This window comes from Artemia sp. Qi Xiang Cuo, chromosome 3 (genome assembly GCF_049724085.1).
Source record: "Artemia sp. Qi Xiang Cuo chromosome 3, ASM4972408v1, whole genome shotgun sequence".
NCBI lineage: Eukaryota > Metazoa > Arthropoda > Branchiopoda > Anostraca > Artemiidae > Artemia > Artemia sp. Qi Xiang Cuo.
The window spans coordinates 38863782-38889785 of NC_142796.1; the positions used below are offsets into that span (position 1 = coordinate 38863782).

General features: G+C 36.5%; 1 protein-coding gene across 1 annotated transcript in view; it reads left to right on the plus strand.

The window, feature by feature from the left end:
* The first annotated feature begins 523 nt into the window (after positions 1–523).
* Positions 524–26004, plus strand: part of LOC148954076 (E3 ubiquitin-protein ligase MIB2-like) — a 104898-nt gene continuing 79417 nt past the window's right edge. Inside the window, exon 1 of the mRNA XM_089085819.1 lies at positions 524–616. The gene's annotated coding sequence lies outside the window, so the exon portion shown is untranslated. The remainder of the gene's footprint in view (positions 617–26004) is intronic.

The following is a 26004-nucleotide window of genomic DNA, read 5'->3' on the forward strand; positions in this document are numbered from 1 at the left end:
CACAAAAAAAAATATAGGGGGAGGGGAAAGTCTTTACGGGGGAGGTTTTGTATATTGTATTCTCGATGTGGTGGAACTGTGACTGAGCCAGATTTTTCTTAATATCTTCCTTTTTATGATTTGCAATGAATTCTGTATCAACCAAGGCTAAGTTGATAGCCAAGGAGGTTTGGAGCCGAAATTTGGCCAGGATCGTATCTCCTTCTGCAGCATTTGATGTTGACTGGCCAACGTTTTACTAAGATATTTTACTAGGAAAAATTCGCAGCGCTGAACGAGCACTATATTTCAGACTCTTCACAGAGGGATATAGATCGTGAGCTTCCTTAACGTTTTGTATTATCTCAAGATAATTTTTATTAGCAGTCTAAAAACTGCCATATAGCAAGATACCATATTCCATTTGTTGCTGAATGTGCCGTTTATAGAATAAACCGGGCATGTTCTGGGTGGTGGACTGGTTGCTAAAAGAAGGAATGGCATTTAGCGCTACCTATCTTTGGACTGTTCGTTATTTAATGGTGGGTCTTAACGCCTTATATGAAGAAATGGCGGAAAAAATATTCCCATTGAAGCTTGAAACGTCTAGATTTAGATGATTTTTTGTTCTGTTAAGGTTTTTATTAATTCATTTTTATTTTTTCGATTTTTCGTATTACTTGACTCTATGCCATTGCTTTTTCTTCAATATAACCCAGTTATTTTTGTGGTCAGCCAAATTGTTAGCCTCTGACTTGGGGTACCAAGGCTAAGCCTACAAAGGAAACTTGGTAAATTTTTTGCAGTTCATATTATTGACTTACTAATAAAGTAAACGGTAAAATTCTACTTTAGCTACTTTTGACTATCTTGGAAAGGGGTTAGGTTGCGAAAATGAAACTTTCAGGGATGGTTCTACAGGCTAAAGTATGTCCCAGGAAGATATTTTGAAGTACCTACCTCCACTCCTTCTCCCTCTAGAGGGTCCTGACCTTTAAAAATATGTGAGTTATAGAAGTGAAACCTTGCAAAATAAATCTTCTGCTTAAATGAATTACAACAAAAATGTTTTCAGCTTCACAACTTTGCTCAATCCCAATTTATAAGGTTTTAAAGATATGCAAATACATTTCCTAAATTTTTGAAATAAACTATTTATATGGCTTAAAATTCTGCTCAAATAACTGAAATTGTATTTTCAGAGCTAAAGCCAGAGAAAAAGAAACTGATAACTGAAAATTAATGTAAAATGTTGTTTTGTCAAAATTTCAATGGGTATAGACCTGTCATGTAGCAAAATTTCAGGACCCTCTAGAGGGAGAAGGAGTGGAGGTAGGTACTTCAAAATACCTTCCCGGGACATACTTTAGCCTGTAGACCAATCCCTGAAAGTTTCATTTTTCTAACCTAACCCCATTCCAAGATAGCCAAAAGTAGCTAAAGTAGAATTTTACCAAGTAAACATACCACTCAATGCTTTTTTTATGCTCTTTCCAAATATAATAATCATTTTTGCTGGATATGAATTTTGGTAAATATCTACCAAATCATATTATTGACTTATTCATAAAGTGAATATACCACTTGATGCCTTTTTGGTAAAGTTTTACCAAATCATATTATTGAGTTAGGAATAAAGTGCCTTTTGATGCCTGTTTTTATGCTGATTACAAATATAATAATCATTTCTATCAGAAATGAATTTCAGCCCCCCTATATAGCCTATGCCAATTCAGGGTTAGGTTGTAGAAATATATACCCTGAATTGGCATATATAGGGGGGCAGGGGCTGAAATTCATTTCTGATAGAAATGATTACTATATTCGTAATCAGCATAAAAAAGGCATCAAGTGGTATATTCACTTTATGCATAAGTCAATAATATGATTTGGTAGAACTTTACCGCCTTTTTTATGCTGATTACAAATTTATAATAATCATTTCTGTTGCCCCCCCCTCCCCCCTTTAGGCTATATGCCAATTCAGGGTATATATTTATACACTAGGGGAGGTAGGGGAAAATTTAGTATCGTATGACAATGGGTGGTTATTTCAAACTTTACCCCCCCCCCCCCTAAGTTCTAAATATATTGCCTGAATAGGACTATATAGGGGGGGGGCTGAAATTCATTTCCAATAGAAATGATTATTATGTTTGTAATCAGCATAAAAAAAGGCATCAAGTGGTATATTCACTTTATGCGTAAGTCAATAATATGATTTGGTAGATATTTACCTGAATTTTACTCCCACCCCTATATATACCAATTCAGGGTTATATATTTGCTCATTGGGGGAGTGGGGGTGGTGGTGGTAGGGTAAAGTTTAAGCTTACCTCTCATTTACATCATAAATAAAATTTCTGATGTAACCCTTAATTGGTATATATAGGCTTATATAATACACACTTGAGAAGTGAAGTTAGGTGAATGCTAAGGAAATGAAAAAAAAAATATGATGAAAATATAATAGTTTAGAAACAGATTTGGGCTATATATTTGTACATGATAATGGTAATAAGCTTACCTAAGCTATGGATGTCAGGTATTGTGTTATCTTGGAACAATAATTTCGACAGGACCTGTGCCTGTCATCATCAGGTTCAAATTCAAAACAATACCTGACATCCATAGCTTAGGTAAGCTTATTACCATTATCATGTACAAGAGTCAGGTTGGCCTCAGAGAATATAATGCTATATATTTGCACATTAGGGGGGGGGGTTTCATAGCATATGCTAAATACCTACCCAAATTACCAAATAAATACTTAAATAAAATATAGCTACAATTTATTTTCCAACCAACCAAGCCAAAACTAATTGTCTGGGATAAAGAAGTTGCTTGACCAGTTTCTTGTCTCATCTTTTTGTCATTTGCAATCAAAATTCTCTAGTGTGTATTATATAGCCAACTTTGTCAACTAAATTTAATTTGTGCAATCATTCCAGGGAAAGTTTCCAACATGGTTAGAATTGTCTTGAGGTTTTTCCATGGGGGGGGGGGGGTAATTTTCCTCTGGATAAAAACAATATTAAATTAGCAAAAAGAACAAGTTTTCTTTTCAGCTGAAATTAAAGTGAAAAATAAGAACTTAAAACGAACAGAAATTGTTCTGTATATGAGTGGGGCTGAGTCCTTCTCAATACTTTGCTCTTTGCGCTAAAGCTAAGGTTTTTGTCCCTAGTCCTTAAGAACAGCTCCTGAAACTCCAGTAATTCAATTCGAATAAGAAGTATATTTTGTAAGTTCTGAAGTATGTTAGCGTCAAGAGCAAGGTAATGCAGAGGGGACAACCCCCCTAAAATATGTGATAATTTATGTTGCAGTTATTGTAGGTTGCCTTGGATCTTGATTGCAGCTATTGCTGCAACTATGATCAACCTAATTTTTCTGTGATATGTGAGGCTAATAATAACTTAGCATTGGCTTAATAGTGGCTTCGCTTTACGTATAGACGGTATTTTATTGTATGCTGTGTAAATACTAAACATAGTTTTGGTTAGAGGTTCAATTTCTTCACAAAAGATAAAACATCTAGCCTATATGAGGGACTGAGCTTAGTCTAAGCCCATAATCTAGGCAATCCACTATACTCAACAAAGCTCTTGATAAATACATCAATCATAAAATATTTAAAATATATATTTTTAAATATGATACAAAAATATAGTCAAGCAATGAAAATAACCACATATAAAAATAATCTTTACACAGTCAAATCTCATTATAAACATGATCACACATAAAAATAAACCATTTTTAATAAATCAAATTTACATGTAATCAAAATAAACGTACATTTTTTAGTCAGAAAAGACTGCAAGAAAAGATTTGAAAAGTAATCAGATAACTTGAAAAGCAATCCAAAATTAGTTTTTTTTCAAATAAAAATAATTAAATTTAACAAAAAGATAATTTTTCAGACAGAATCGTCTACAAAAACATTTCCTGGGAGATTTTCAGCAATGATTGAATTGTCTGGGAGTAATTTGTGAACTTAAATCTTGTGATCATATACAAAAATAAACCATTTATAATAAAAAAATTACATGTAATCCAAATACACATACATGTTGCAGTGGGCCCTACAAGAAAAGGGATTAAACAACAACTAATCCTGGTATTTTTCAAGTTGATGTAAAATGCAAATCTATTTCTGTAAACATAAGTCCAAACTTTCCTGATAGGAAAATGGAAAAATTCATGACGAAAATAAAACGGAAAATTTATTGAAAAAAGAAAATAAATTTACAAACAATATGAGGATTGTTGGGAAATGTCCAGATTCTTTCTTTGCCGAAGTTTTTAATCAAATATATTTTTAAAATTTTTTATTAATCATCACATGTAAATACTCTGCTAAATATAAAAAAAAAATGAGGTGCAGGAAGCTGTAAGATTGTAGCCAAAGTAAGGTGTTAACTAGGCAAAACCAGCAAATGAAACTTTAATGCCAGTTTTTTTTTTTCCTTTTTTTGAAAAAAAAAAACTTGGGAAAAAAGTCCTTTAAAATGAAATTAAACAACTCCATGCTAGGATACTGTGACCAGGGCACTAATAACTAACCAAATGGACAATTTAATTTTTTAAAAAAGTGAAAAACATGAAAAAGGCACAGAGGAGGGTTCCCCATTCCCCTGGGTCTTCTAGTGTGCAATATTCAATATAAAAAAAGAGAGAAAAGGCAAACCACCAGACAAAACCAATAAACAGTAATCTTAAAATACAAAAATATAGAGTAATAAAAAAAGGGAAGAATAAAGTTTTATCTATTGCTTGGGATGTGGATTTAATTTGGAGGATTATGAATAGTGAAACAAGGGGCACAGTAAAAATCTGTGTCTGATGCCCTTACAAATTTAAGAAATGGCTTTGGGTATTTATCCAAAAGTGTCTTGGGTATGCAACAATAATGCATGTGTTTATCACATTCAAGGTTGCTACACAATACCCAAAAAACTGCGCTTTGCACTTTGACCGTATATTTCTTTGCAATAAATGCAAAGCCACTGGTCATCTTCACCGTTAGCCTTTTGCCACTTGTTTTTTTTGTGGTTTTCTTGCAACCACCTCATACAAGAAGATTGCGTTAAACAGGAGTCAGGTGGACAACTTATTTTCCGGGAAGGCCTTCCATTGTCACTGGCCTCTACACTTGTACCTGATAAAAACTTTTCAATTGGACCAGTGACAGAAAGAGAAGGGGAACTAGGCATAGCTGCAGAGCTACAATGTGGCAGCACCAAGGTCCTCGGAATAGAAGTTACTTCCCTCCTTGTTGTGCTTACTTCAGCTGGCACACATACTGCATGACTGCCACTATTCTCTGCGGTGTTGGGTTTAATGTTTGGTAAATCAGTGACCATAGAACTGGTGTTACGAAGAGAATTATATGCATCTCGCCACATATAAAATGTAGCATATGCTCTCTATCCCCCTCCCACCTTATAGAATTCCTCTGTCTCATAAACTCATTGAGGTCTTTGGGGTCAATATGATCAGCAACAGTTAAAAAACTATTTTTCATTGATGAAGGAGAATTTTCTACTGGGAGAGGACTGTGTGTTGCTGGAAAAGGTATGGGAGGTGAAAAGGATGCTGTGGATGTAGTCAGGATGGAAGTAGATGATTCGAGGGGTTCAATATTACTTAATAATGACCCCGAGGAAGGTGATTGGGTAAGATTTGACCCCAAAGTTGATGGGACAGGAATAGGATCTGGGGTCAAAATGAAGGGGGGTGAAGTTGAGGGTGAATGTTCATTTTCTAGAGAAACAGAGGAATTCCTTTCAACGCATTTTGTAAAATTGATATTGTCTGCAACAAATGGACAGAGCCCAGTTACACGAAACGCATTTTTGAACGCAATTTCTTTAACTATTTTTAAAATTATTCTTGGTAGATGAGCCGCGAAATTAGTTTTTTTTATTTCTCTTGGATGGTCACCAACTGATTCCAATAGTGCAACCCCATTCTCGTTACAAATACCAGCCTTATTACCAGGATGAAATTACCTGTACAAGAAATTGCCCACATAATACCCTCCCTAGATAGCACAGCTTTAAAACATACCTCCTCTCTCCGCGCCTCTTTTACCCTAGAATACCAACCAAGACAGTCAGATGTTCTCATCTGACACCCAGAATTCTGAATTTCCTGATCAACTAAAATAGAACATACCTGTTCATATACCTCTTCTACTCGCTAACTCCTACCAAGTCCTCTATTCCGTTTACCCAACATTCCGTACGAATCCAAAATTGCCTTAATCTGCCCCATCCACGAACAAATTCTTCTGTCTACCAAAGACTCTACCAATGATTTCCTCACCAACAAGCATAGCATATATTAAATACTTAACCTAACCTAAGTACCTCCCCCCCCTAAACCCCAAAAACAATCGTTTACATATTGTAAACTCAATAAAAAACCACACTTTGCCATCAATTTATCTAGCAAATACCCATTTGTCTGGTTTCCTTGTACAGTCTACAGCGCTGGTTTAGTTATAATGTACAAGCAGGCATGTACGCAGGAATTTATTTCGGGAGGGGGCCCAAATCCTTCAAACCCATTATTCTGTGAAAAAAATCAGAAAATTAGCCTATGGGAAAATGAAAAATATTGTGAGATTTCGAGGGGGCCCGGGCTCGGAGGCCCCCCTGCGTATGTCCCTGTGTACAAGTTCCGTTTAAATATTGTAAACGCAATGAGAAATCACGCTTTGCAATCAATTTAGGTGGGAAATACCCGTTTGACGGGTTTCCATGTCTTGTTTCCTTGTACAGTCTATAGCGCTGGTTTAGTTATAATGCATAAGTGCCAAATAAACTCATCCACAACGGGTAAATTTTCCATTCCAAACCTGAACTTCTCTTCCCCCCCCCCATATATATATATATATATATATATATATATATATATATATATATATATATATATATATATATATATATAATTCACACAGAATAAAGCTTCTGCTTTCAAATCACAACATATATAATTAGTTCATGAACAAAAAGAAGAAAATTCATTTAACTACATAATTAATTTTAATCTGTGGATACACACTTTAGTGCTACAGTAATAAAATAAGAACCAAAACTTGGGGTTCTTATCTGATTAGTTATATCTTCTGGTTCATTAAACTTGTCAGCTTAACACCATAAACTCTCATCAATGTCAAGTTGCAACTAAAAAGCTTATAATCAACTTGTTATTTTAATTTTCAGTGCAAGCGCCTTGGCTAATTGGCTTAAAGTGTATAAACATGTGTCCACCTGTATATATAAAAAAAAAAACTCGAGTTTGTTTATTTTAGTTTTACTACCATTCAAGGATGTATCCAGGATTCTGTTGGGGGAGGGGGGATGCAATAAGAACATATCAAAAATTCAAAACTGAATTTATGCATCTTTAATACGTCTTTCTGTGCTGGAGAAACATTTGTTTTTTTTTTTGGGGGGGGAGGTTCAATCCTCTAATCCTGCTTCCTGGATACGGTCTTGCTATCATTAATATATTTTTTATGTTAATACTAAAATTACCAATTAAATTCAAAAAAAACTCGGAGATTCAACCTAACATTTTATTTGTGACACATGTATACAATTTAGATATGGCCTATACAACCAATCTTATCAAACAGTTTGTGGTGACGAACTGTAAGTAAGGAGCTAACCAGCTGAATACTAACCGAAACTTTAAAAACGGAATTTTGATACCAATAGATATATACATTAAAATTGGATTTTTATGTTGATTTCAAATATATAAGTTTAATTAAATTTAGTTTTACCCGTCAAAGGTTAGGAGCCTGAGAAATTTTGCCTTGTTTTAAAAAAAAGGTGGAAGCCCCTTAAAAGTCATAGAATCCTAATGAAAATCACTCCATCAGATTCAGCATATCAAAGAGTCCTACTATAGAGGTTTCAAGCTGCTATATGCAAAATGTAGACTTTTGTATTTTTTGCCAAAGGAAAGATCACGGAGGCGTGTTTATTGGTTGTTTTTTCCCAGGAGTTATCGTATCGACCAAGTGGTCCTAGAATATTGGGAGAGGGCTCATTCGAACGGATATTAAAAGTTCTAGTGCCCTTTTCAAGTGACCAAAAAGATTGGAGAGCAACTGGACCCCCTCCCACGCTCATTTCCCCCCAAAGTTATCTGAACGAAATTTTGAGATAGCCATTTTGTTCAGTATAGTTGAAAGATAAAAGAACTATGTATTTAGCTGCAAAATGACCCCCCACAGTCCGTGGGGAGAACCCCTCTCCCCCGCAATGTTTGTTTGACTCCTAAAAACATAACAAAAATAGATTAAAACAAATTTTGTATGCGTTTTTGAGGGTTTTTCGTGTAACCCCCCCCCCCCCAAAAAAAAACGGCCTTTATTTCTTTAGCTGTAAAATGACCCCCCCCCATTGTAAGTTATTAAGGGAGAGGCCTGTAAGTTATGAAATTAGTCCATTGTTTACATGCAGTATTTGTTATTGGGAAGTATGCACATTTTTTTTTTGGGGGGGGGGCTGTTCTTGGGATAGTTTTCTATGAGTAGAATGTTCCTTGGGGAGGGAAAATTCTGAATTGTGAATATTCTAGGGAAAATGTTACACTGGGGACAAGGCCATACCCAGGATTTTTTTTTCTTTGCTTTCTGGGAAATAATTTTCACAGAAGGGGGCTTTTCTGGAGAGATCAAGAAACTGATTAGAGATTTAAGTCTTATTCAAATGAAAGGATACAAAGGAGAATATTTTAGGCTGAATTGTCTGCAAGCAATTTTACAGAGAGGGGGGGGGGATTCACAGCGAAAATGAAACTGGCTGGAGGGAATTTGACAGGAAGAGGGTGCATTTTACATTGTATGAAATTTCCACAGATGAGTTGTCCGTGAGGTGGAGGGGTATATTTCATAGAGGGTCAGCCAGATCCACTAGTATTATTTGAAAAATAAACAGAAATTATTCCATATATGAAGGGTTGCCCCTCTTCAATACCTTGCCCTTTATGCTAAAGTTCGACTGTTTACTAAAATTGAAACACAGGGGCTATTTAATTACAATAGGAAGCTTTTTTAAAAGTGCTAACAGCTTTAGTGTAAAGAGCAGGGCATTAAGGAAGAGGCCTTCATATACGGAATAAATCTGTCAAAAATTAATATGCAAATCCTGTTTTAATTTTTCATGTACATTTAGCTAAATTCGACCCTTAATTAGTTGAAAAACGTTCAGAAATTAGATTTAAAAAGAACGATTTTTTTTTACTGAAAGTAAGGAGTGAGATTAAAACTTAAAATGGACAGATATTAGCCCAGATATGAAAGGGACTGTCCCCTCCTCAACGCCTTGCTCCTTACGCTTAAGTTTTTATTGTTTTAAAAGTAGAGTTGCTACACAGAGTTGAAATTTAGCGTAGAGAGAGGCGTTGAGGAGGGGACAGCCCCTTTCATATACGGAATAATTTCTGTCCGTTTTAAGTTATAATGTCACTCCTTACTTTCAGTTAAAAAAACTAAAAAAAAATTAATTCTATAGATTAAAACTTAACTTTCCGGTAAAACTTAACTTAATCATTTGGGTTGGGAGGAGAGTAGTAAAATTTGTCTGTTTCATTCTTGTGCGTGTTATTCCATGTTATTACACTGGCTTTTTGGCATAAAAGTACTGCAATTCTGTATTTAGCCCATTAGAAGAAAATTTCTATTTGTGTAAAATTGTTGGTTTCTTTGAAAACACTGTCAAATTTTATAAATCACAACAAAAATGGATTCATGCTTAACCTTGTTTCTGAAATAACAGCTTGTAACTTACCATCAATATTTATTTGCATTGCCACTAACCTATATTTTTGTTTTTATTTCCAATTATCTTGAATAGCCTAAGTTATTTTTGTACAAATTTTCCTTCATGACGTCTTTCACCAAGAAGGTAGATAAAAGGCGGGGATGCTGTTACTACACTTGGAGTGCATCATGCAGTAGTAAAAAAGGGGCGGTCCGAAAACCCGTCTCTGTTTTTCCGGAATGCCGAAGAAAAGTGGTTCTTTCCGAAAAGAGGTATTTTACCCTAGTAATGGGAGTAAAATTCATATCCAACAAAAATTATTATTATATTTGGAAAGAGCATAAAAAAGGCATTGACTGGTATGTTTAATTTGTTTGTAAGTCAATAATATGAACTGGGAAAAAATAGTGGAAACTTATTAAATTAATTTTTTTATTGAAACTAGGGTAGTTTATTTCTATACTTCGAGTAATTACTTGGTATCCATCAAAATGCAACTGTCCTGTGCTTTAAACTTGTTTCATCACAGTTTTATGCTTTATAGCCTATAGATCCTAGAACAAATTCCTAGCTAAGTTATTACCTTAATCAATTATCTTAGTTTGCACTTCAGAACATTAAGATGCATCATGATCTGTTACATGCTCCATACTTGATGATGTGAATAATTAAACATCAAATGCATCCCAATGGTACTTCTAGGGAACACCATTCCATTCAACATCCAATGACTTCTGGAACACTTTATTATTGGGTGCTGAGACTGTTTTATTTGGCAGACTATTCCAGTGGTTTACTACATGGCAGATGGAAAAAAACCTTTGTTGGTGTTAAATTTTGGCTGATGGGTGGAACAGTTTTTTTGAATGTCTCCTCCTGTCAGTCCCAATATTTTGGAAAATTGACAAATTAATTGGGGGGGGGGTCTTGTATAATAAGCTTATGTGTCATAAGCATATCAGCTCTTTGTTGTTGATAAACCAATATAGATAACTTAAGCTCCTTTAAATGTTCATCATAAGACTTGTCTCTCATCTTGATACTGCCTTTGTGGCTCTCCTTTGCACTTCTTTCAGAAGCTCTACATCACTCCTGTATCTTGGTGATTCTATGCACATTCCAAAATCATGTACTGGTCTGAAAAGGGCCTTGTACAACCTCACAAAAACACAGAGAGACCTACTGGATATAGTTTTTTTTAGGAGTGCTAGGACAGAGTTTGCATGAGGCACTAGTCTTCTTGTAGTTTGAATGGAATTTACACTGGTTGTCAACAATGATTCCAAGATCTCTTTCTTCATCCACACTTTGCTGCTCTTGAATGTTATTTACAGTTGACTATAGTATATTTTAACCCTGGGTTGGACTTGCCAAAATCAATAACACTACATTTGTCAATATTAAAGCTCATGTGCCATGTTGTTGGCCATTTTTGAATATGGTTAAGATCTGCCTGTAGTGACTCATGATTGACTGCACCAAACAATTTTGAGTCATCTGCATAGAAAGTAAGATTATTTTATTTAACTGAAAAATATCATTTATATAGATATTGAATAGGATAGGTCCTAAGACACTACCATGTAGGGCACCATTGGTGACTCTACATCTCTCAGAGAGGATCGATTCCCCTTCATCAGTAAAAAGCCTCACTCTCTGTGTTCTGTCTGTAAGAAAAGCTGAGATCCAGCCCACAAGGTCTCCATTAATTTTACATGAGATATGTTTTTTATTCGAGTGTGGATGTGGAACTTTACCAAATGCTTTTGCAAGGTCAAGCAACAAGACATCCACAGGCAAGCCCTGATCAATCAGGCCTGTTATAATATGATAAGTCTCCAGGAAATTTGTCTCTACAGACTTTCCTGGTTGAAGACTATGTTGGCTTGGCAACAGTATCCCATTAAGTTTGAGATGCTTTAAGTTTCCAGGATTTTAGCAACAGCAGAGGTTATGCTTATGGGATGGTAGTTTTCTACACTGGCTTTATTTCCCTTTTTGAATAAAGGGCTGACAAATGCTGTTTTCTAATCTGTTGACACTTCCAACAGAGGGAAGTACATAGGGAGACTTGGTATAATTGGGAGAGTGGCTTGGCAATGTCATCAGTAACTTCTTTTAGAAGACATGGATGTAACCTATCTGGCCCAACTGATTTGTCAACATCTAGCAATTTAAGTTGTTTGGGGATATTTGAACTATCAATCTCAATTGGCTCCATTGGATTGTGGATTACTCCATTAATGTTATCTGATGTCTGTATTTCCATTGGATGGCTCCATTGGTATTAGTTCAGCTCCTGGAGCAGTTAGTTTAGATATTGATTGCCTACAAGTACTTTTACATGACAAATGTTGCCAAAATTTCTTTGGGCTATGCATGCATTCTCTGGCTAGTGTGGCTTCATGGTTCTGATAAAGTTTTCTGGTTAGATTTCTCAACTTATCTCATGCTCTTTTGAATTTCTTGTACTAGTCTGGACTTTCAGTTGCTTTGTAATTTTTTCCAAGATCCCTTTTTTTTATTGAGCTGCTTCTTAATTTGCTTGGTCATGTATGGAAGAGTCTTTGGCTTTCTCCTGTAAGATACAAAAGCGTTGCTGTCTTGAATTCTAAGTAAAGTTAATTTGAAAATTTGATTGTTTTCCTTTGCTCCTCTACTGATCCCTGCAAAAGCTCACTTGAATTCACCATTTTCAGTTCCCTCCTGATGGAATTGTAATCTATGAAGACCCTTTTAATAAATTTATTAGTCATAGTCTTTAGGCAGAGCTGTATTTCTATAGCTATGTGGTCAATCTTACCAATGGGGGGTAAGTACTCAATGTGTTCCAAAAGGTCTTGGTTATTAAGGAAAATAAGGTCTAATAGGGTTGGGTTCTGGAAGATTCTATATCTTGTTGGTTTATCAACAGCTTGATATAGAGAGGTCATGTATACAGTCAAGGAATGGTTGTTGTGTTGCATCATCTTTATGATAACCAAATTCATCTTTCCATGATGTTTGTGGGAAAAAGTCCCCAGCTATTAGGAAATTACCTTCATGTGATGCAAAAAAAACAAATCTCCTACAAGCAACAACTAGAAAAGCTTGACCTACCTACCCAATGTACCATAGAGAGAGAGGAGATGTCATCCTTGCGTTTAAGATAATGACCAGTGACTCCATCAAGCCCATTTTTGATCACAATGAATATACCAGAACATGAGGAAATCCCATAAAATTGCATAAAAATTTAGCAGAAAGCACAAGAAGTTCAACTTCTTCACCAATTGTATTGTTCCACTGTGGAATTCACTTAGCAAATTTACCGTGTCGGTCAGATCAGTTGATAGCTTCAAGGTTGTTGTTGACTGTGACTGGAGCAGCAAGTCATTGAAGACGCAGTGGGACAAACCAGCATCATGGAGTAGGATCTATTGGATGCCACCTGCCCCCTTTAACCCCTAAGTATGCCCAGCTGCCAATACATATAGTGAACCCAACAACTGTCCTGTAAATATGAAAATTGTGTTAATTGTTCCTTTGTTATGAACTGTTGCCCTGTATATATGTAAATAGTGATAATCCAACTGTGGCATGAAGATTATCAAGTCAACATTACCTGGCAACATCTACAGGTTCTTCAACCTTAGTTGCTAGAAGATGCAATTTAAGGTAATTAATTTTTCAAAAATGATCTGCAATGGCTTGTTCTGTAACCGTTTTGAATGGAGCTGAAGGGCTTCTATAAATACAAGCAAATTCTTATCATACCAGGGTCAAGTGGAACCTTTAGATCAAAGCAGACCAACTCAACATAATCATTAATAGGGGGAGTATCTACCACTTTAACATCATATTCTGCTCTAGCTATTACCAATACACTCCTTCTGCAATTACCATACAGATATGACTATCCTCTAATCAAGTATTACTATTCTTGGGACTCACCTCTGTTAACATCACCATATCATATCCCTTATTTGTTACAAGGCTTTTTACTTCCTCAGTCTTTGTTTAACTGATCTACATTGGCTACCACTAATGGAAACTGTTTGGCTATTTTAAATCCAATTGAAGGGTTATTCACTGTAAATAATGCTGGGACAATTGGTGCTGATCCTGCTGGAGTACTGGTGTTTGGGTTTCTTGGCCTAAGTTGTTGTATGTTAAAAACTTCAATTGAATATTTATGCAAGAGGAAGTGTTTGATGAAAATATTGTCAGCCTTGCATTGCTGATCATGGCTATACAAAGGATTTTTGGGCACACCAAAGGCTATCACATTGTTCTTCCTTGGTTGATGGTCTCTGTCTTTTCTTATAGACTCACTTAGTTTCTTATCAACTTATTCAGCAAGATCTTGTTTAGTTGGAAACTGCTTCTTCAAACAAGTAATTTCATCCTGTAACTTCTCAACTGCAGTCTGCATTTGCTAAACAATGCACATTTTGTTTAAATTCTCTTCAATATAGTCTACTTTTTGCACAACACCTGCAACAAGGACCTCCATATCTTTATTTAGTGCTTTCATAGAGTTATTGACAACACTACTGATAATACTGTTGACATCTTCCTTTGTTATACCCTGTTGCGCCTGTGGGTCACTTTCACACAATGGGCACAGCCAATGTAACCCTTTTCCATTGCTCAACCTATTAATGAGATTGTATTTTGCTATCAGTATATCTGCACATGATATACAGAGCCACTTGATGCAATTATTACAATTCAATGCAGATAAATCTGGCATTAATTTGGTTTTACAGCTGGCGCAATTGTCTTCACCTGATATTTGCGGGGATAATTGTTTCTGTTTAGCTGGTCTTTCTGTCAACATTATTTGACCTTTTTTGCTTGTTTAGCAGCAACACTGTTGATAGCCCAAAAAAATTTCTGCCTTGAAAATTCTAGATAGGAACTGTTGTAAGTGCAATACTCAAATCACCTATTCCCAGTAGTTTAACAATAAAATCCAGCTGGTGCCAACTTGGTCTCTTGTTTTTTTTTTATATTGCTCCCTTCTACACAAACTATCACCAAAAATAAACAAAAACAGATGAGCTAATGTAATCTATGGTGTTATTGATATTTAACATTTGGCAACTGTGTGCTATTGATGACTGAATCTATTGTGTTATTAAATAATAATAAAAAAACAGTTTTTAACTGAAAGTAAGAAGTGACATTAAAAATTAAAACAAACAGAAATTATTCCATATATGAAAGGGGTTGTCTCCTCCTCAACACCTTGCTCTTTATGCTAAAGTTTTTTATTGTTTTAAAAAATAAAGCTGTGAGACAGAGTCAAACTTTAGCATAAAGAGCAAGGCCTTGAGGAGGGGACAACCCCTTTCATATATGGAATAATTTCTGTTTGTTTTAAGTTTTAATGTTGCCCCTTATTTCAGTGAAAAAAACTTGGTTTTTTATTTAATTACTGAACATTTTTGAATTAATGCAGATATTGATTTTGGCTCACCATACATAAATAATTAAAACGAAATTTGCATATTAATTTTACTTTTTTTTAATTGTCTTTCTTGAAAGTTGTTTAAGTTTATTTACAAACGTTTTCATTAGTAATAAATTTACATAAACAAACTTCTATATTTGTATATTTTTATTACATATATTAGGGGGTTTGCCCCCTAGTCAATACCTTGCTCTTTTTGCACTAAAATTCAAATTTTGTTCTAATACCTTAAGAATGACCTCTTAATCACAAAGGTCGTTAGAATGAATAGCTCCTATGTAAGTACTAAAAAAAACTTTGAGGTAAAGAGTATTGACTAGGGGGCAAACCCAATCATATATGTAATCATTTCTGTTTGTTTTAAGTTTTGAAGTGCTCCTTACTTTCAGCTGAAAAACTTGTTTTTTTTTATTTAATTTATGATTGTTTTTTTAAGTAATGCTGGGAAATCTGGTGCCCCTTCATAGCAATGGCCCTTCCCCTATGACAACTTCCTCCATGGAAAGATCCTCCCAAGTAACCCCCCCCCCCCTCCCAGAAAAAATCCCCCCTGAAAATGTCTGTATACTTCCAAATAACCAATACTATATGTAAACATTGGGCAAAGTTCATAACTTGCAGCCCTTCCCCTGGGGACTGTGGGGGATTAATCATCCTCAATGACATAGTTATTATATTTTTTGACCATTCTGAACAAAATGGCTATCTAAAAATTTTGATTGGGTGACTTTGGAAAAAAAATGAGCGTGGGAGGGGGCCTAGTTGTCTTTTTTCTGGCAAAAATACAAAATTCCCACATTTTTGCAGATGGAGCTTGAAATTTCTACTGTAGGGTTCTCTGATACGCTGAATCTGACAGTGTGATTTTCATTAAGATTTTACGACCTTAAGGGGTGTTTCTTGCTTTTTTCGAAAATCCGACAAGTTTTTTTAGATGCAAAACCTTTGATGGGTAAGACTAAACTTGATGAACCTTATATATTGAAATCAGCATAAAAGTCTGATTTTTCCACTTAAAAAGGCTTAGTAGGTTCCTATTTCATCAAGAGCCCTACTCCCTGCCTAAGCACTCCATCCTTCCTGTCTGAATAAATAAATTCTATAAGTATCACCTAATTTCATGTTTTCCCTGCCCATGGGATATGTGTTGAAACTCCTAATAAGTCCAGTTTGAAGGCTCCGAATTCATCAGTCAAAATGTTGACATAATAATTGTTTTTTAACATTGTTACATTCTAATTTTTAATTTTCATTTTTTTTTCTGCATATTATGAAGTAAGAATTATTTTCTTAACATGTTTCCTTCTCAATAGTCCCAATTGTTGGTTAATACCATAATTTTGAATAAGGTTTTTATCCACAGTTCTACCAAAATCACTCTAGTCTTACTGGATAATGGAAAGGTTCCTGGCTGGTGGTCTTTAGGACTAAAGTCAAATTAATACACTCATGATTTTATTTATTTCCATTTTTTTTTCAATAAATTCAAGAAAGTGTTAGTACTTTTGAAAATTATGCAAAACCACCCCTGAGACACAATCATTAACTAAATTGTTCTGGCAAATTAACTGAGATTCTATCAGATACATTATGTTGAATAAAAAAGATTATACATAAAAAATGGCCTTCTTTTATGTATTAATTAAAAAAAACTTTCCACAAAATAAGTTTACCAAAGAAAAGTAAAGAACTCCATTAAACAAAAAATGAGCAAAAATAAAATCAAAGAATCTACCAAGCGTGAAACTACCACAAACCCACATTGATATATAAATAAAGTTTAAAACGAACAGAAATTACAATGAATAACCGAGTCAAACTCAAAACGAGCAGAAGTTAATATAAGCTGGGCTCAAAACCCCTTTACCTTCCCAAGGCCAGAACATATTTTGCCCTTTACCGAAAAAATATAAATGATTTTACTTTTATAACTTTAATAAATCAAATAATATGAACATTTTGATTACTAAATATCAGTATATGTATATTAAACTGACAATGCACATCCATTTGAATTTTTTCAGTAAAGTAAAAATTTTGTTCTGGCCTTGGGAAGGCATAGATTTTGCGCCCAACTTTTGTTAATTTCTGCTCGTTTTGAGTTTGACTTGGTTACTTATTGTAATTTCTGTTCGTTTTGGGTTTCATTTTTCTATCGATGCTGATTTGTCGTAGTTTCACGCTTGGTAGATTATTTGATTTTATTTTTGCTCATTTTTGGTTTAATGGAGTTCTTTACTTTTCTTTGAAAAAATTACTTTGTTGAGAAAGTTTTTTTTTAAATTAATTTATGTTAGTTTTATATTTAAAGATTATTTTCGGGGAACAAGAAAACGACACTTTAAGTCTTTTCGTTTTTTAAGATTTTGTATTTTCGTTTACAATTTGTATTCTAAAGAAAAAATCTCTGCAGATTTTTGCAGCCTATACTCTAATAATCAGGGAATAGATAATAGTGTTCAATTTAGTTTCATACATCATCTAGTTGACCTGAAATGGAAAACTTGATACCATTTGCAAAAAAATCTGTTTACTTTCTTTAATAGCTTGGATACACTTACGCTATTTTGATTTGGTTAAATTTTAAGAGCAGAAGTAGCCCCAAAAGTTTGAACATAATACCCTTAGTCGTTCTAGGGATATTGCTGAGATGCCTTATTGGGAATTAGCATTATCACAGTGCATTTTGATGTAATCTTAAGGCAACATTTAATTTTTAAACGTAATGGGCAAATGGGAGGGTGGGTGTGGAAGGGTGGGAGTGGAAGGGGGATTAGTTGCCCTCCAATCACTTTCGACTAATAAAAGGGCATCAGCCCTTTTTATTTTCAATCAAATGAGCCCTTTTCGAAGTTCCCACGACAACTCCTTTGATACAAAGTACCCTGGTCTAAACAACAACAACAACAAAAAATAATGCATTATACCCACATCGATCTTTACTATAAAAATGTCGAGCCTTTCAATCACTTTCGACTATTAAAAAGCGCACTATACTTTTCTATTTCCAATCAAATGAACGCTTCTGGAAAGAACAAAGCTTCCTATAAACAACTTATATGCCCCTAGTGCATAAGTTACAACCCTTACTCTTCTGGCTTTTAGGGTGGTTGTCATCCTCTAAGACCGAGTTTTAAGAACTTTCAACTATATTAAACAAAATGGCTATCTCAAAATATTGATTGGATGTGTTTGGGGATATGGTGGGCGTGAGAGGGGCGGTAGTCGCTCTCCAATCACTTTCAACAATTAAGAATGGCCCTAGCCCTTTCAATTTCCAATCAAATGACCCCTTTTTAAGTTTCTAAGATAAAACTTTCAATACAATTCTTACATGCCCCCAGGGCATAACTTACAACTATTGCCCTGGGTGCCGGGAGAGGTTGTCTTTTTCAAAGACCTAATTTCCAGAAATTTCTACCACGTTGAACAAAATGGGTATCTGAAAATTTTGATTGGATGTATTTGGAGGAGTGGTGGGCACGAGAGGGGGGTTAGTTACCCTCCAATCACTTTCGACTATTACAAAGGCCACTAGACCTCTCAATTTCGAATTGAATGAGCCCCTTTTGAAGTTTTAAGACAACTCTATCTATAAAAATCTTATGTGCCCCCAGGGCAGAACTTACAACCTTGGCCCTTGGGGCTCTGTGGCGTTTGTCATCCTAAAATACATAATTTCCAGTACTTTCAACTATGTTGAACAAAATGGCTATGTCTAAACTTTGATCGAAGGTTTTTGGAAAAATGGTGGTCGTAAGAGGGGGGTTAATTACTCTCCACTCACTTCCGACTATTAAAAAGGGCAATTTCAATTTCCAATCAAATGAGCACTTTTTGAAATTTCTATAACAACTTTCTATATAAACCTTATATTGCCCCTAGGGCATAACTTACAACTATTGCACTGACGGCTCTGAGGGGGTTATCAACCTAAAAGACCTAATTTCAAGAACTTTCAACTACGTTGAACAAAATGGCTATCTCAAAATTTTGATTGGATGTGTTTCGGGAAATGGTGGGCGTGGAAGGGGTGTTAGTCGCCTTCCAATCACTTTCGACTTTTAAAAACGGCACAAGCCACTCCAATTTCCAATTGAATGAGCCCTTTTCAAAGTTTTCTGCAACAACTTCTTTGATACAAAGTGCCCTGCTCTAAAGGAAAAAATTTATTATTGATATATTGTGCCAACATTGTTCTTATATGCCCCCACTGCATAACTTAAAACCCTTGCCCTGAGGGTTGTTGGGGAGTGTCCTCCTCTTTACTTAGTCCCCGTTTCTTGTCTCGGTCTCGAGTGTCCCCGTTCTTTACTTAGGCTGCGGGATCGCACTGCCTATGATTTATACAATAACTTTCTATATAAACCTTATATGCCCCCAGGGCATAACTTACAACCCTTGCACTGAGGGATCTGAGAGGGTTATCATCCTAAAAGACCTAATTTCCAAAATGTTTAACTATGTTGAACAAAATGGATGTCTCAAAATTTTGATTGGATGTGTTTGGGAAAATGGTGGGTGTGAGAGGGGCGTTAATTGCTATCCAATCACTTTGAACTATTAAAAAGGGCACTAGCCCTTTCAATTTCCAATTGAATGAGCCCTTTTGAAGTTTCTACGACAAGGCCTTCTATAAGAAACCTTATATGCCCCCAGGGCATAACTTACTACCCTTGCCCTAAGGACTGTGGGGGACTGTCCTCAAAAACATAATTTCTATCAGGAAATCAACTACGCTGAACAAGATGGTTGTATCAAAATTTTGAGTGGATTTTTCGGGAAATGGTGTATATGGAAGGGGTGTTAGTCGCCTTCCAATCACTTTCGACTATTAAAAACGGCACAAGCCACTCCAATTTCCCATTGAATGAGCCCTTTCGAAGTTTCTACAACAACTTCTTCGATACGAAGTGCCCTGCTCTAAAGGAAAAAATTAATAAATAATATATTGTGCCAACATCGTTCTTATATGCCCCCAGGGCATAACTTAAAACCCTTGCCGTGAGGGTTGTGGGGGAGTGTCCTCCTCTTTACTTAGTCCCCGTTTCTTGTGTCGTTCTCGAGTGTCCCCGTTCTTTACTTAGTCAGCCCGGTCGCACTGCCTACGATTTATACAATAACTTTCTATATAAACCTTATATGCCCCTAGAGCATAACTTACAACCCTCGCACTGAGGGCTCTGAGGGAGTTATCATCCTAAAAGACCGAATTTCCAAAAGGTTCAATTGTGTTGAACAAAATGGATATCTAAAAATTTTGATAGGATGTGTTTAGGAAAATGGTGGGTGTGAGAGGGGCGTTAATTGCTATCCAATCACTTTGAACTATTAAATAAGGCACTAGCCCTTTTGAAGTTTCTACGACAACGCTTTCAATAAAAACTTTATATGACTCCGGTGCACAACTTACAAATCTGGCCCCCAGGGCTGTGTGAGGGAGGAGTGTCATCCTTAAAAACCTTATCTCCAAAACTTTCGACTATGTTGAATCAAATGCCTATCTAAAATTTTTGATTGGATGTGTTTGGGGAAAAGGTGGACGTGAGAGGGGGATTAGTTGCCCTCAAATCACTTTCGATTGTTAAAAAGGGTACTAGCCCTTTGAATTTCAAATCGAATAAGCCCTTTTTTAAGTTTCTACGACAAAGCTTTAAATAAAAAACCTTATGTGCCCCCAGGGCATAGCTTATAATATTTGCCCTGAGGGTTGTGGGGGAGTGTCCTCCTCAAAACATATTTTCTATCTGGAAATCAACTACGCTGAACAAAATGGCCTTATATGCACCCAGGGCATAACTTACAACCCTTGCACTGAGGGCTCTGAGGGGTTATCATCCTAAAAGACCGAATTTCCAGAACTTTCAACTACGTTGAACAAAATGAACGTCTCAAAACTTCGATTGGATGTGTTTGGTGGGCGTGAGAGGGGCATTAGTCGTTATCCAATCACTTTCAACTATTAAAAAATGCACTGGCCCTTTCAATTTCCAATTGAATGAGCCCTTTTGAAGTTTCTATGACAACGCTTTCAATAAAAACTTTACATGCCCCCTAGGGCATAACTTACAATCCTTGCACTGAGGGCTCTGAGGGCCTTATTATCCTAAAAGAAAAAATTTCCAGAACTTTCAACTACGTTGAACAAAATGGATATTTCAGAATTTTAATTCGATGTGTTTTGGAAAATGGTGGGCATGAGCAGGGCGTTAGTCGCTATCCAATCACTTTCAACTATAAAAAAAGGCATTAGCCCTTTCAATTTCCAATTGAATGAGACCTTTTGAAGTTTCTATGACAACGCTTTCAATAAAAACTTTATATGTCCCCAGGGCATAACTTACAACCCTTGCCCTGAGGGTTGTGGGTGGAGGGGTTTTCATCCGTAAAGACAAAATTTCCAAAACTTTCAACTACGTTGAATAAAATGGCCATCTAAAATTATTGATTGGATGTGTTTGGGGGAATGATTGGCGTGGGGGGGGGGGGGGCTAGTCACTCACTATCGACTATTAAAAAGGGCACTATCCCTTCGAATTTCCAATCGAATGAGCCCCTTTTGAAGTTTCTACGACAACGCCTTCTATAAAAACCTTATATGCCCCCAGGGCTAAACTTAAAAGCCGTGCCCTGTGGGTTTTGGGGGATTGTTTTCCTCAAAAATATATTTTCTATCTAAAAATCAACTATGCTGAACAAAATGGCTGTCTCAAAATTTTTATTGGATATGTTTGGGTGAATGATGGGCGTGGGGGGGGGGGGCTAGTTGCCATCCAATCACTTCCGACTATTAAAAAGGGCACTAGCCCTTTGAATTTCCAATCGAATGAGCCTGTTTTGAAGTTTCTACAGCAACACCTTCTATGAAAACCTTTTATGCCCCCAGGGCATAACTTAAAACCCTTGCCCTGAGGGCTGTGGGAGAGTGTCCTCCTCAAAAACATATTTTCTATCTAGAAATCAACTACGCTCAACAAAATGGCCATCTCAAAATTTTGATTGGATGTGTTTGGAGAACGGATGGGCGTGGGGGGGGTCTAGTTGCCATCCAATCACTTTCGGCTATTAAAAAGGGCACTAGCCCTTTGAATTTACAATCCAATGAGCCTTTTTTGAAGTTCCTATGACAACGCCTTCTATAAAAACCTTATATGCCCACAGGGCATAATTTACAACCCTTGCCCCGAGGGTTGTGGGGGAGTGTCCTCCTCAAAAAATATTTTCTATCTGGAAATCAACTACGCTGAACAAAATGGCTATCTCAAAATTTTGATTGGATGTTTTTGGGGGAATAATGGGCGTGGGGGGGGCTAGTTGCCCTCCAGTCACTTTAGACAATTAGAAAGGGCACTAATCCTTTGAATTTCCAATCGAATGAGCCTTTCTTGAAGTTTCTACGAGAATACCTTCTATAAAAACCTTGGCTACACACTCGGCATATTTTAGAACCCTTACAAAGAGGTGTCTAGGGGGGAGTTCTTCTCAAAAAGATATTTTCGATTTGTAAATAATCTATGCTGAACAAAATCTCGATCACACAGTTTTGATTGGATGTGTTTGGGGGAATTATGGGCGTGGGGGGGCTAGTCGCCCTCCAATCACTTTCGACTATTAAAAAGGGCACTAGCCCTTTGAAGTTCCAATCGAATGATCCGTTTTTGAAGTTTCTACGACAACACTTTCTATAAAAATCTTCTATGCCCCCAGGGCATAACTTAAAACCCTTGCCCTGAGGACTCTGGGGGAGTGTCCTCCTTAAAAAAATATTTTCTATGTGGAAATCAACTACGCTCAACAAAATGGCTATCTCAAAATTTTGATTGGATGTCTTTGGGGAAATGATGGGCGTGGGGGGGGTCTAGTTGCCATCCTATCACTTTCGGCTATAAAAAGGAAACTAGCTCTTTGAATTTCCAATCGAATTAGCCTGTTTTGAAGTTCCTATAACAATACCCTCTTTATAAACCTTACCTGCCCCCCAGGTCATAACTTAAAACCCTTGCCCTGAGGGTTGCAGGGGAGTGTCCTCCTCAAAAACACATTTTCTATCTGGAAATCCGCTACGCTGAACAAAAGGCTATCTCAAAATTTTGACTGGGTGTGGTTGGGGGAATGATGGGCATGGGGGGGGGTCTAGTTGCCCACCAATCACTTTTGAGTTTTAAAAAGGGCACTATCCCTTTGAATTTCCAATCGAATGAGCCTGTTTTATAAGTTTCTACGACAACGCCTTCTTTAAAAACCTTATATGCCCCCAGGGCATAACTCAAAACCCCTGCCCTGAGGGTTGTGGGGGAGTTTCCTCCTCAGAAACATATTTTCTATCTAAAAATCAATTACGCTGAACAAAATGGCTATCTCATAATTTTGATTGGATGTACTTGGGGGAACGATGGGCGAGAGAGGGGGACTAATTGCTGTTAAAAAGGGCAAAAGGGGGGAGGGGGCTAGTTGCCCTCCAGTCATTTTCGATTATTAAAAAGGGCACCAGCTCTTTGAATTTCCAATCAAATGGGCCTTTTTTGAAGTTTCTATGACAACGCCTTCTATAAAAAACCCTATATGCCCCCAGGGCATAACTTAAAACCCTTGCCCTGAGGGTTATGGGGGAGTGTCCTCCTCAAAAAGATATTTTCTATCTGGAAATCAACTTCGCTGAACAAAATAGCTGTCTCAAAGTTTTGATTGGATGTATTGGGGGGAATTATGGGCGTGGGGGGGGGGTAGTTGCTCCCAATCACTTTCGACTATTAAAAAGGGCCCTAGCCCTTTGAATTTCCAATCGACTGAGCCTTTTTTGAAGTTTTTACGACAACGCCCTCGATAAAAACCTTATATGCCCCCAGGGTATAACTTAAACCCTTGCCCCGAGGGTTGTGGCGGAGTGTTCTCCTCAAAAACATATTTTTGTTATCTGGAAATCAATTACGCTGAACAAAATGGCTATCTCTAAATTTTGATTGGATGTGTTTGGGGAAATGATGTTCGTGGGGTGGCCTAGTTGCCCTCCAATCACTTTCGACTATTAAAAAGGGCACTAGCCACTCCAATTTCCAATCGAATGAGCCCTTTTCGAAGTTTCTACGACAACTCCTTCGATACGAAGTGCCCGGGTATGGAGAAAAAAAAACACATTGTGCCAACATTGTTCTTTACTTAGGCAGCGGTCCATAATCCAGTCACCTACCTTAACAATTCCCAAAATCTCAAGCTGGGCAGTGGAGTAGCACATGATTCCACCAACCCAATTAAACCCACCCTAGTCTATCAAATTAAGAGAGGAGATGCTATCACTACTCACAAGCTGCTTGGAAACAAGCTCTCATGTCAGGTCTAATCTTTATCCCTTGCAAGTATGACAAGAGGTCGCACAAAGAAGCTACAAGTCATCTGTTACCACTACCTTAAATCGCACCTTATCAAACAGTTTGTGGTAACGAACTGTAAGTAAGGAGCGACCCGGCTCAATGGTAACCGAAACTCTAAAAAACGGAATTTTGGTACCAATAGATGCATCAAAAGAATCAGATTTTAATTTTGATTTCAAATATATAAATTTCGTCAAGTTTAATACTACCCATCAAAAGTTACGAGCCTGAGAAAATTTGGCTGATTTTCGAAAAAAAGGGGAAAGACCCCCTAAAAGTCATAGAACCTTAATTAAAATCACATTATCATATTCAGCGTATCATAGAACCCTACTGTAGAGGTTTCAAGCTCCTATCTACAAGAGGTCGCACAAAGAAGCTACAAGTCATCTGTTACCACTACCTTAAATCGCACCTTATCAAACAGTTTGTGGTAACGAACTGTAAGTAAGGAGCGACCCGGCTCAATGGTAACCGAAATTCTAAAAAACGGAATTTTGGTGCCAATAGATACATCAAAAGAATCAGATTTTAATTTTGATTTCAAATATATAAGTTTCATCAAGTTTAATCTTACCCATCAAAAGTTACGCGCCTGAGAAAATTTGGCTGATTTTTGAAAAAAGGGGAAAGACCCCCTAAAAGTTATAGAACCTTAATGAAATTCACATTATCATATTCAGCATATCATAGAACCCTACTGTAGAGGTTTCAAGCTCCTATCTACAAAAATATGGAATTCCATTCATTGGAACGGAAATTAAAAGTTCTAGTGCGATTTTTAAGTGACCAAAAAAATGGAGGGCAACTAGGCCCCTCCCACGCTCATTTTTTTCTCAAAGTCACCCAATTAAAATTTTGAGATAGCCGTTTTGTTCAGCATAGTCGAAAATCTAATAAATATGTCTTACGATAACTTAATCCCCCACAGTTCCCAGGGGAAGGGCTGCAAGTTATGAATTTTGCCCATTGCTTACATATTGTATTGGTTATTGGGAAGTATACAGACATTTTCAGGAAGAATTTTTTTCTGGTGGGAGGGGGGCTGGAGGAGGGGGTTACTCGGGAGAATCTTTCCGTGGAGGATGTTTCTTTGGGTTAAGGGACATTTCTATGAAGGGGGCGCCGGATTTCCAAGCATTATTTAAAAAACGATCAGAAATTAAATTAAACAAAACAAGTTTTTTCAACTGAAAGTAAGAAGCAACATTAGAACTTAAAATGATCAGAAATTATAACGTATATGAGGGGGCTCTCCCCCAAGTCAATACCTCGCTCTTTACGCTACAGTTTTTTTTAGTGCTTTCAAAAGAGCTATATATTCTAATAAAATGCCCTTTGTGATTCAGAGGTTTGTTAATCATATTTTTTTTAAACTTTTAACGTAAGGAGCGTGGTATTGACAAAGGGA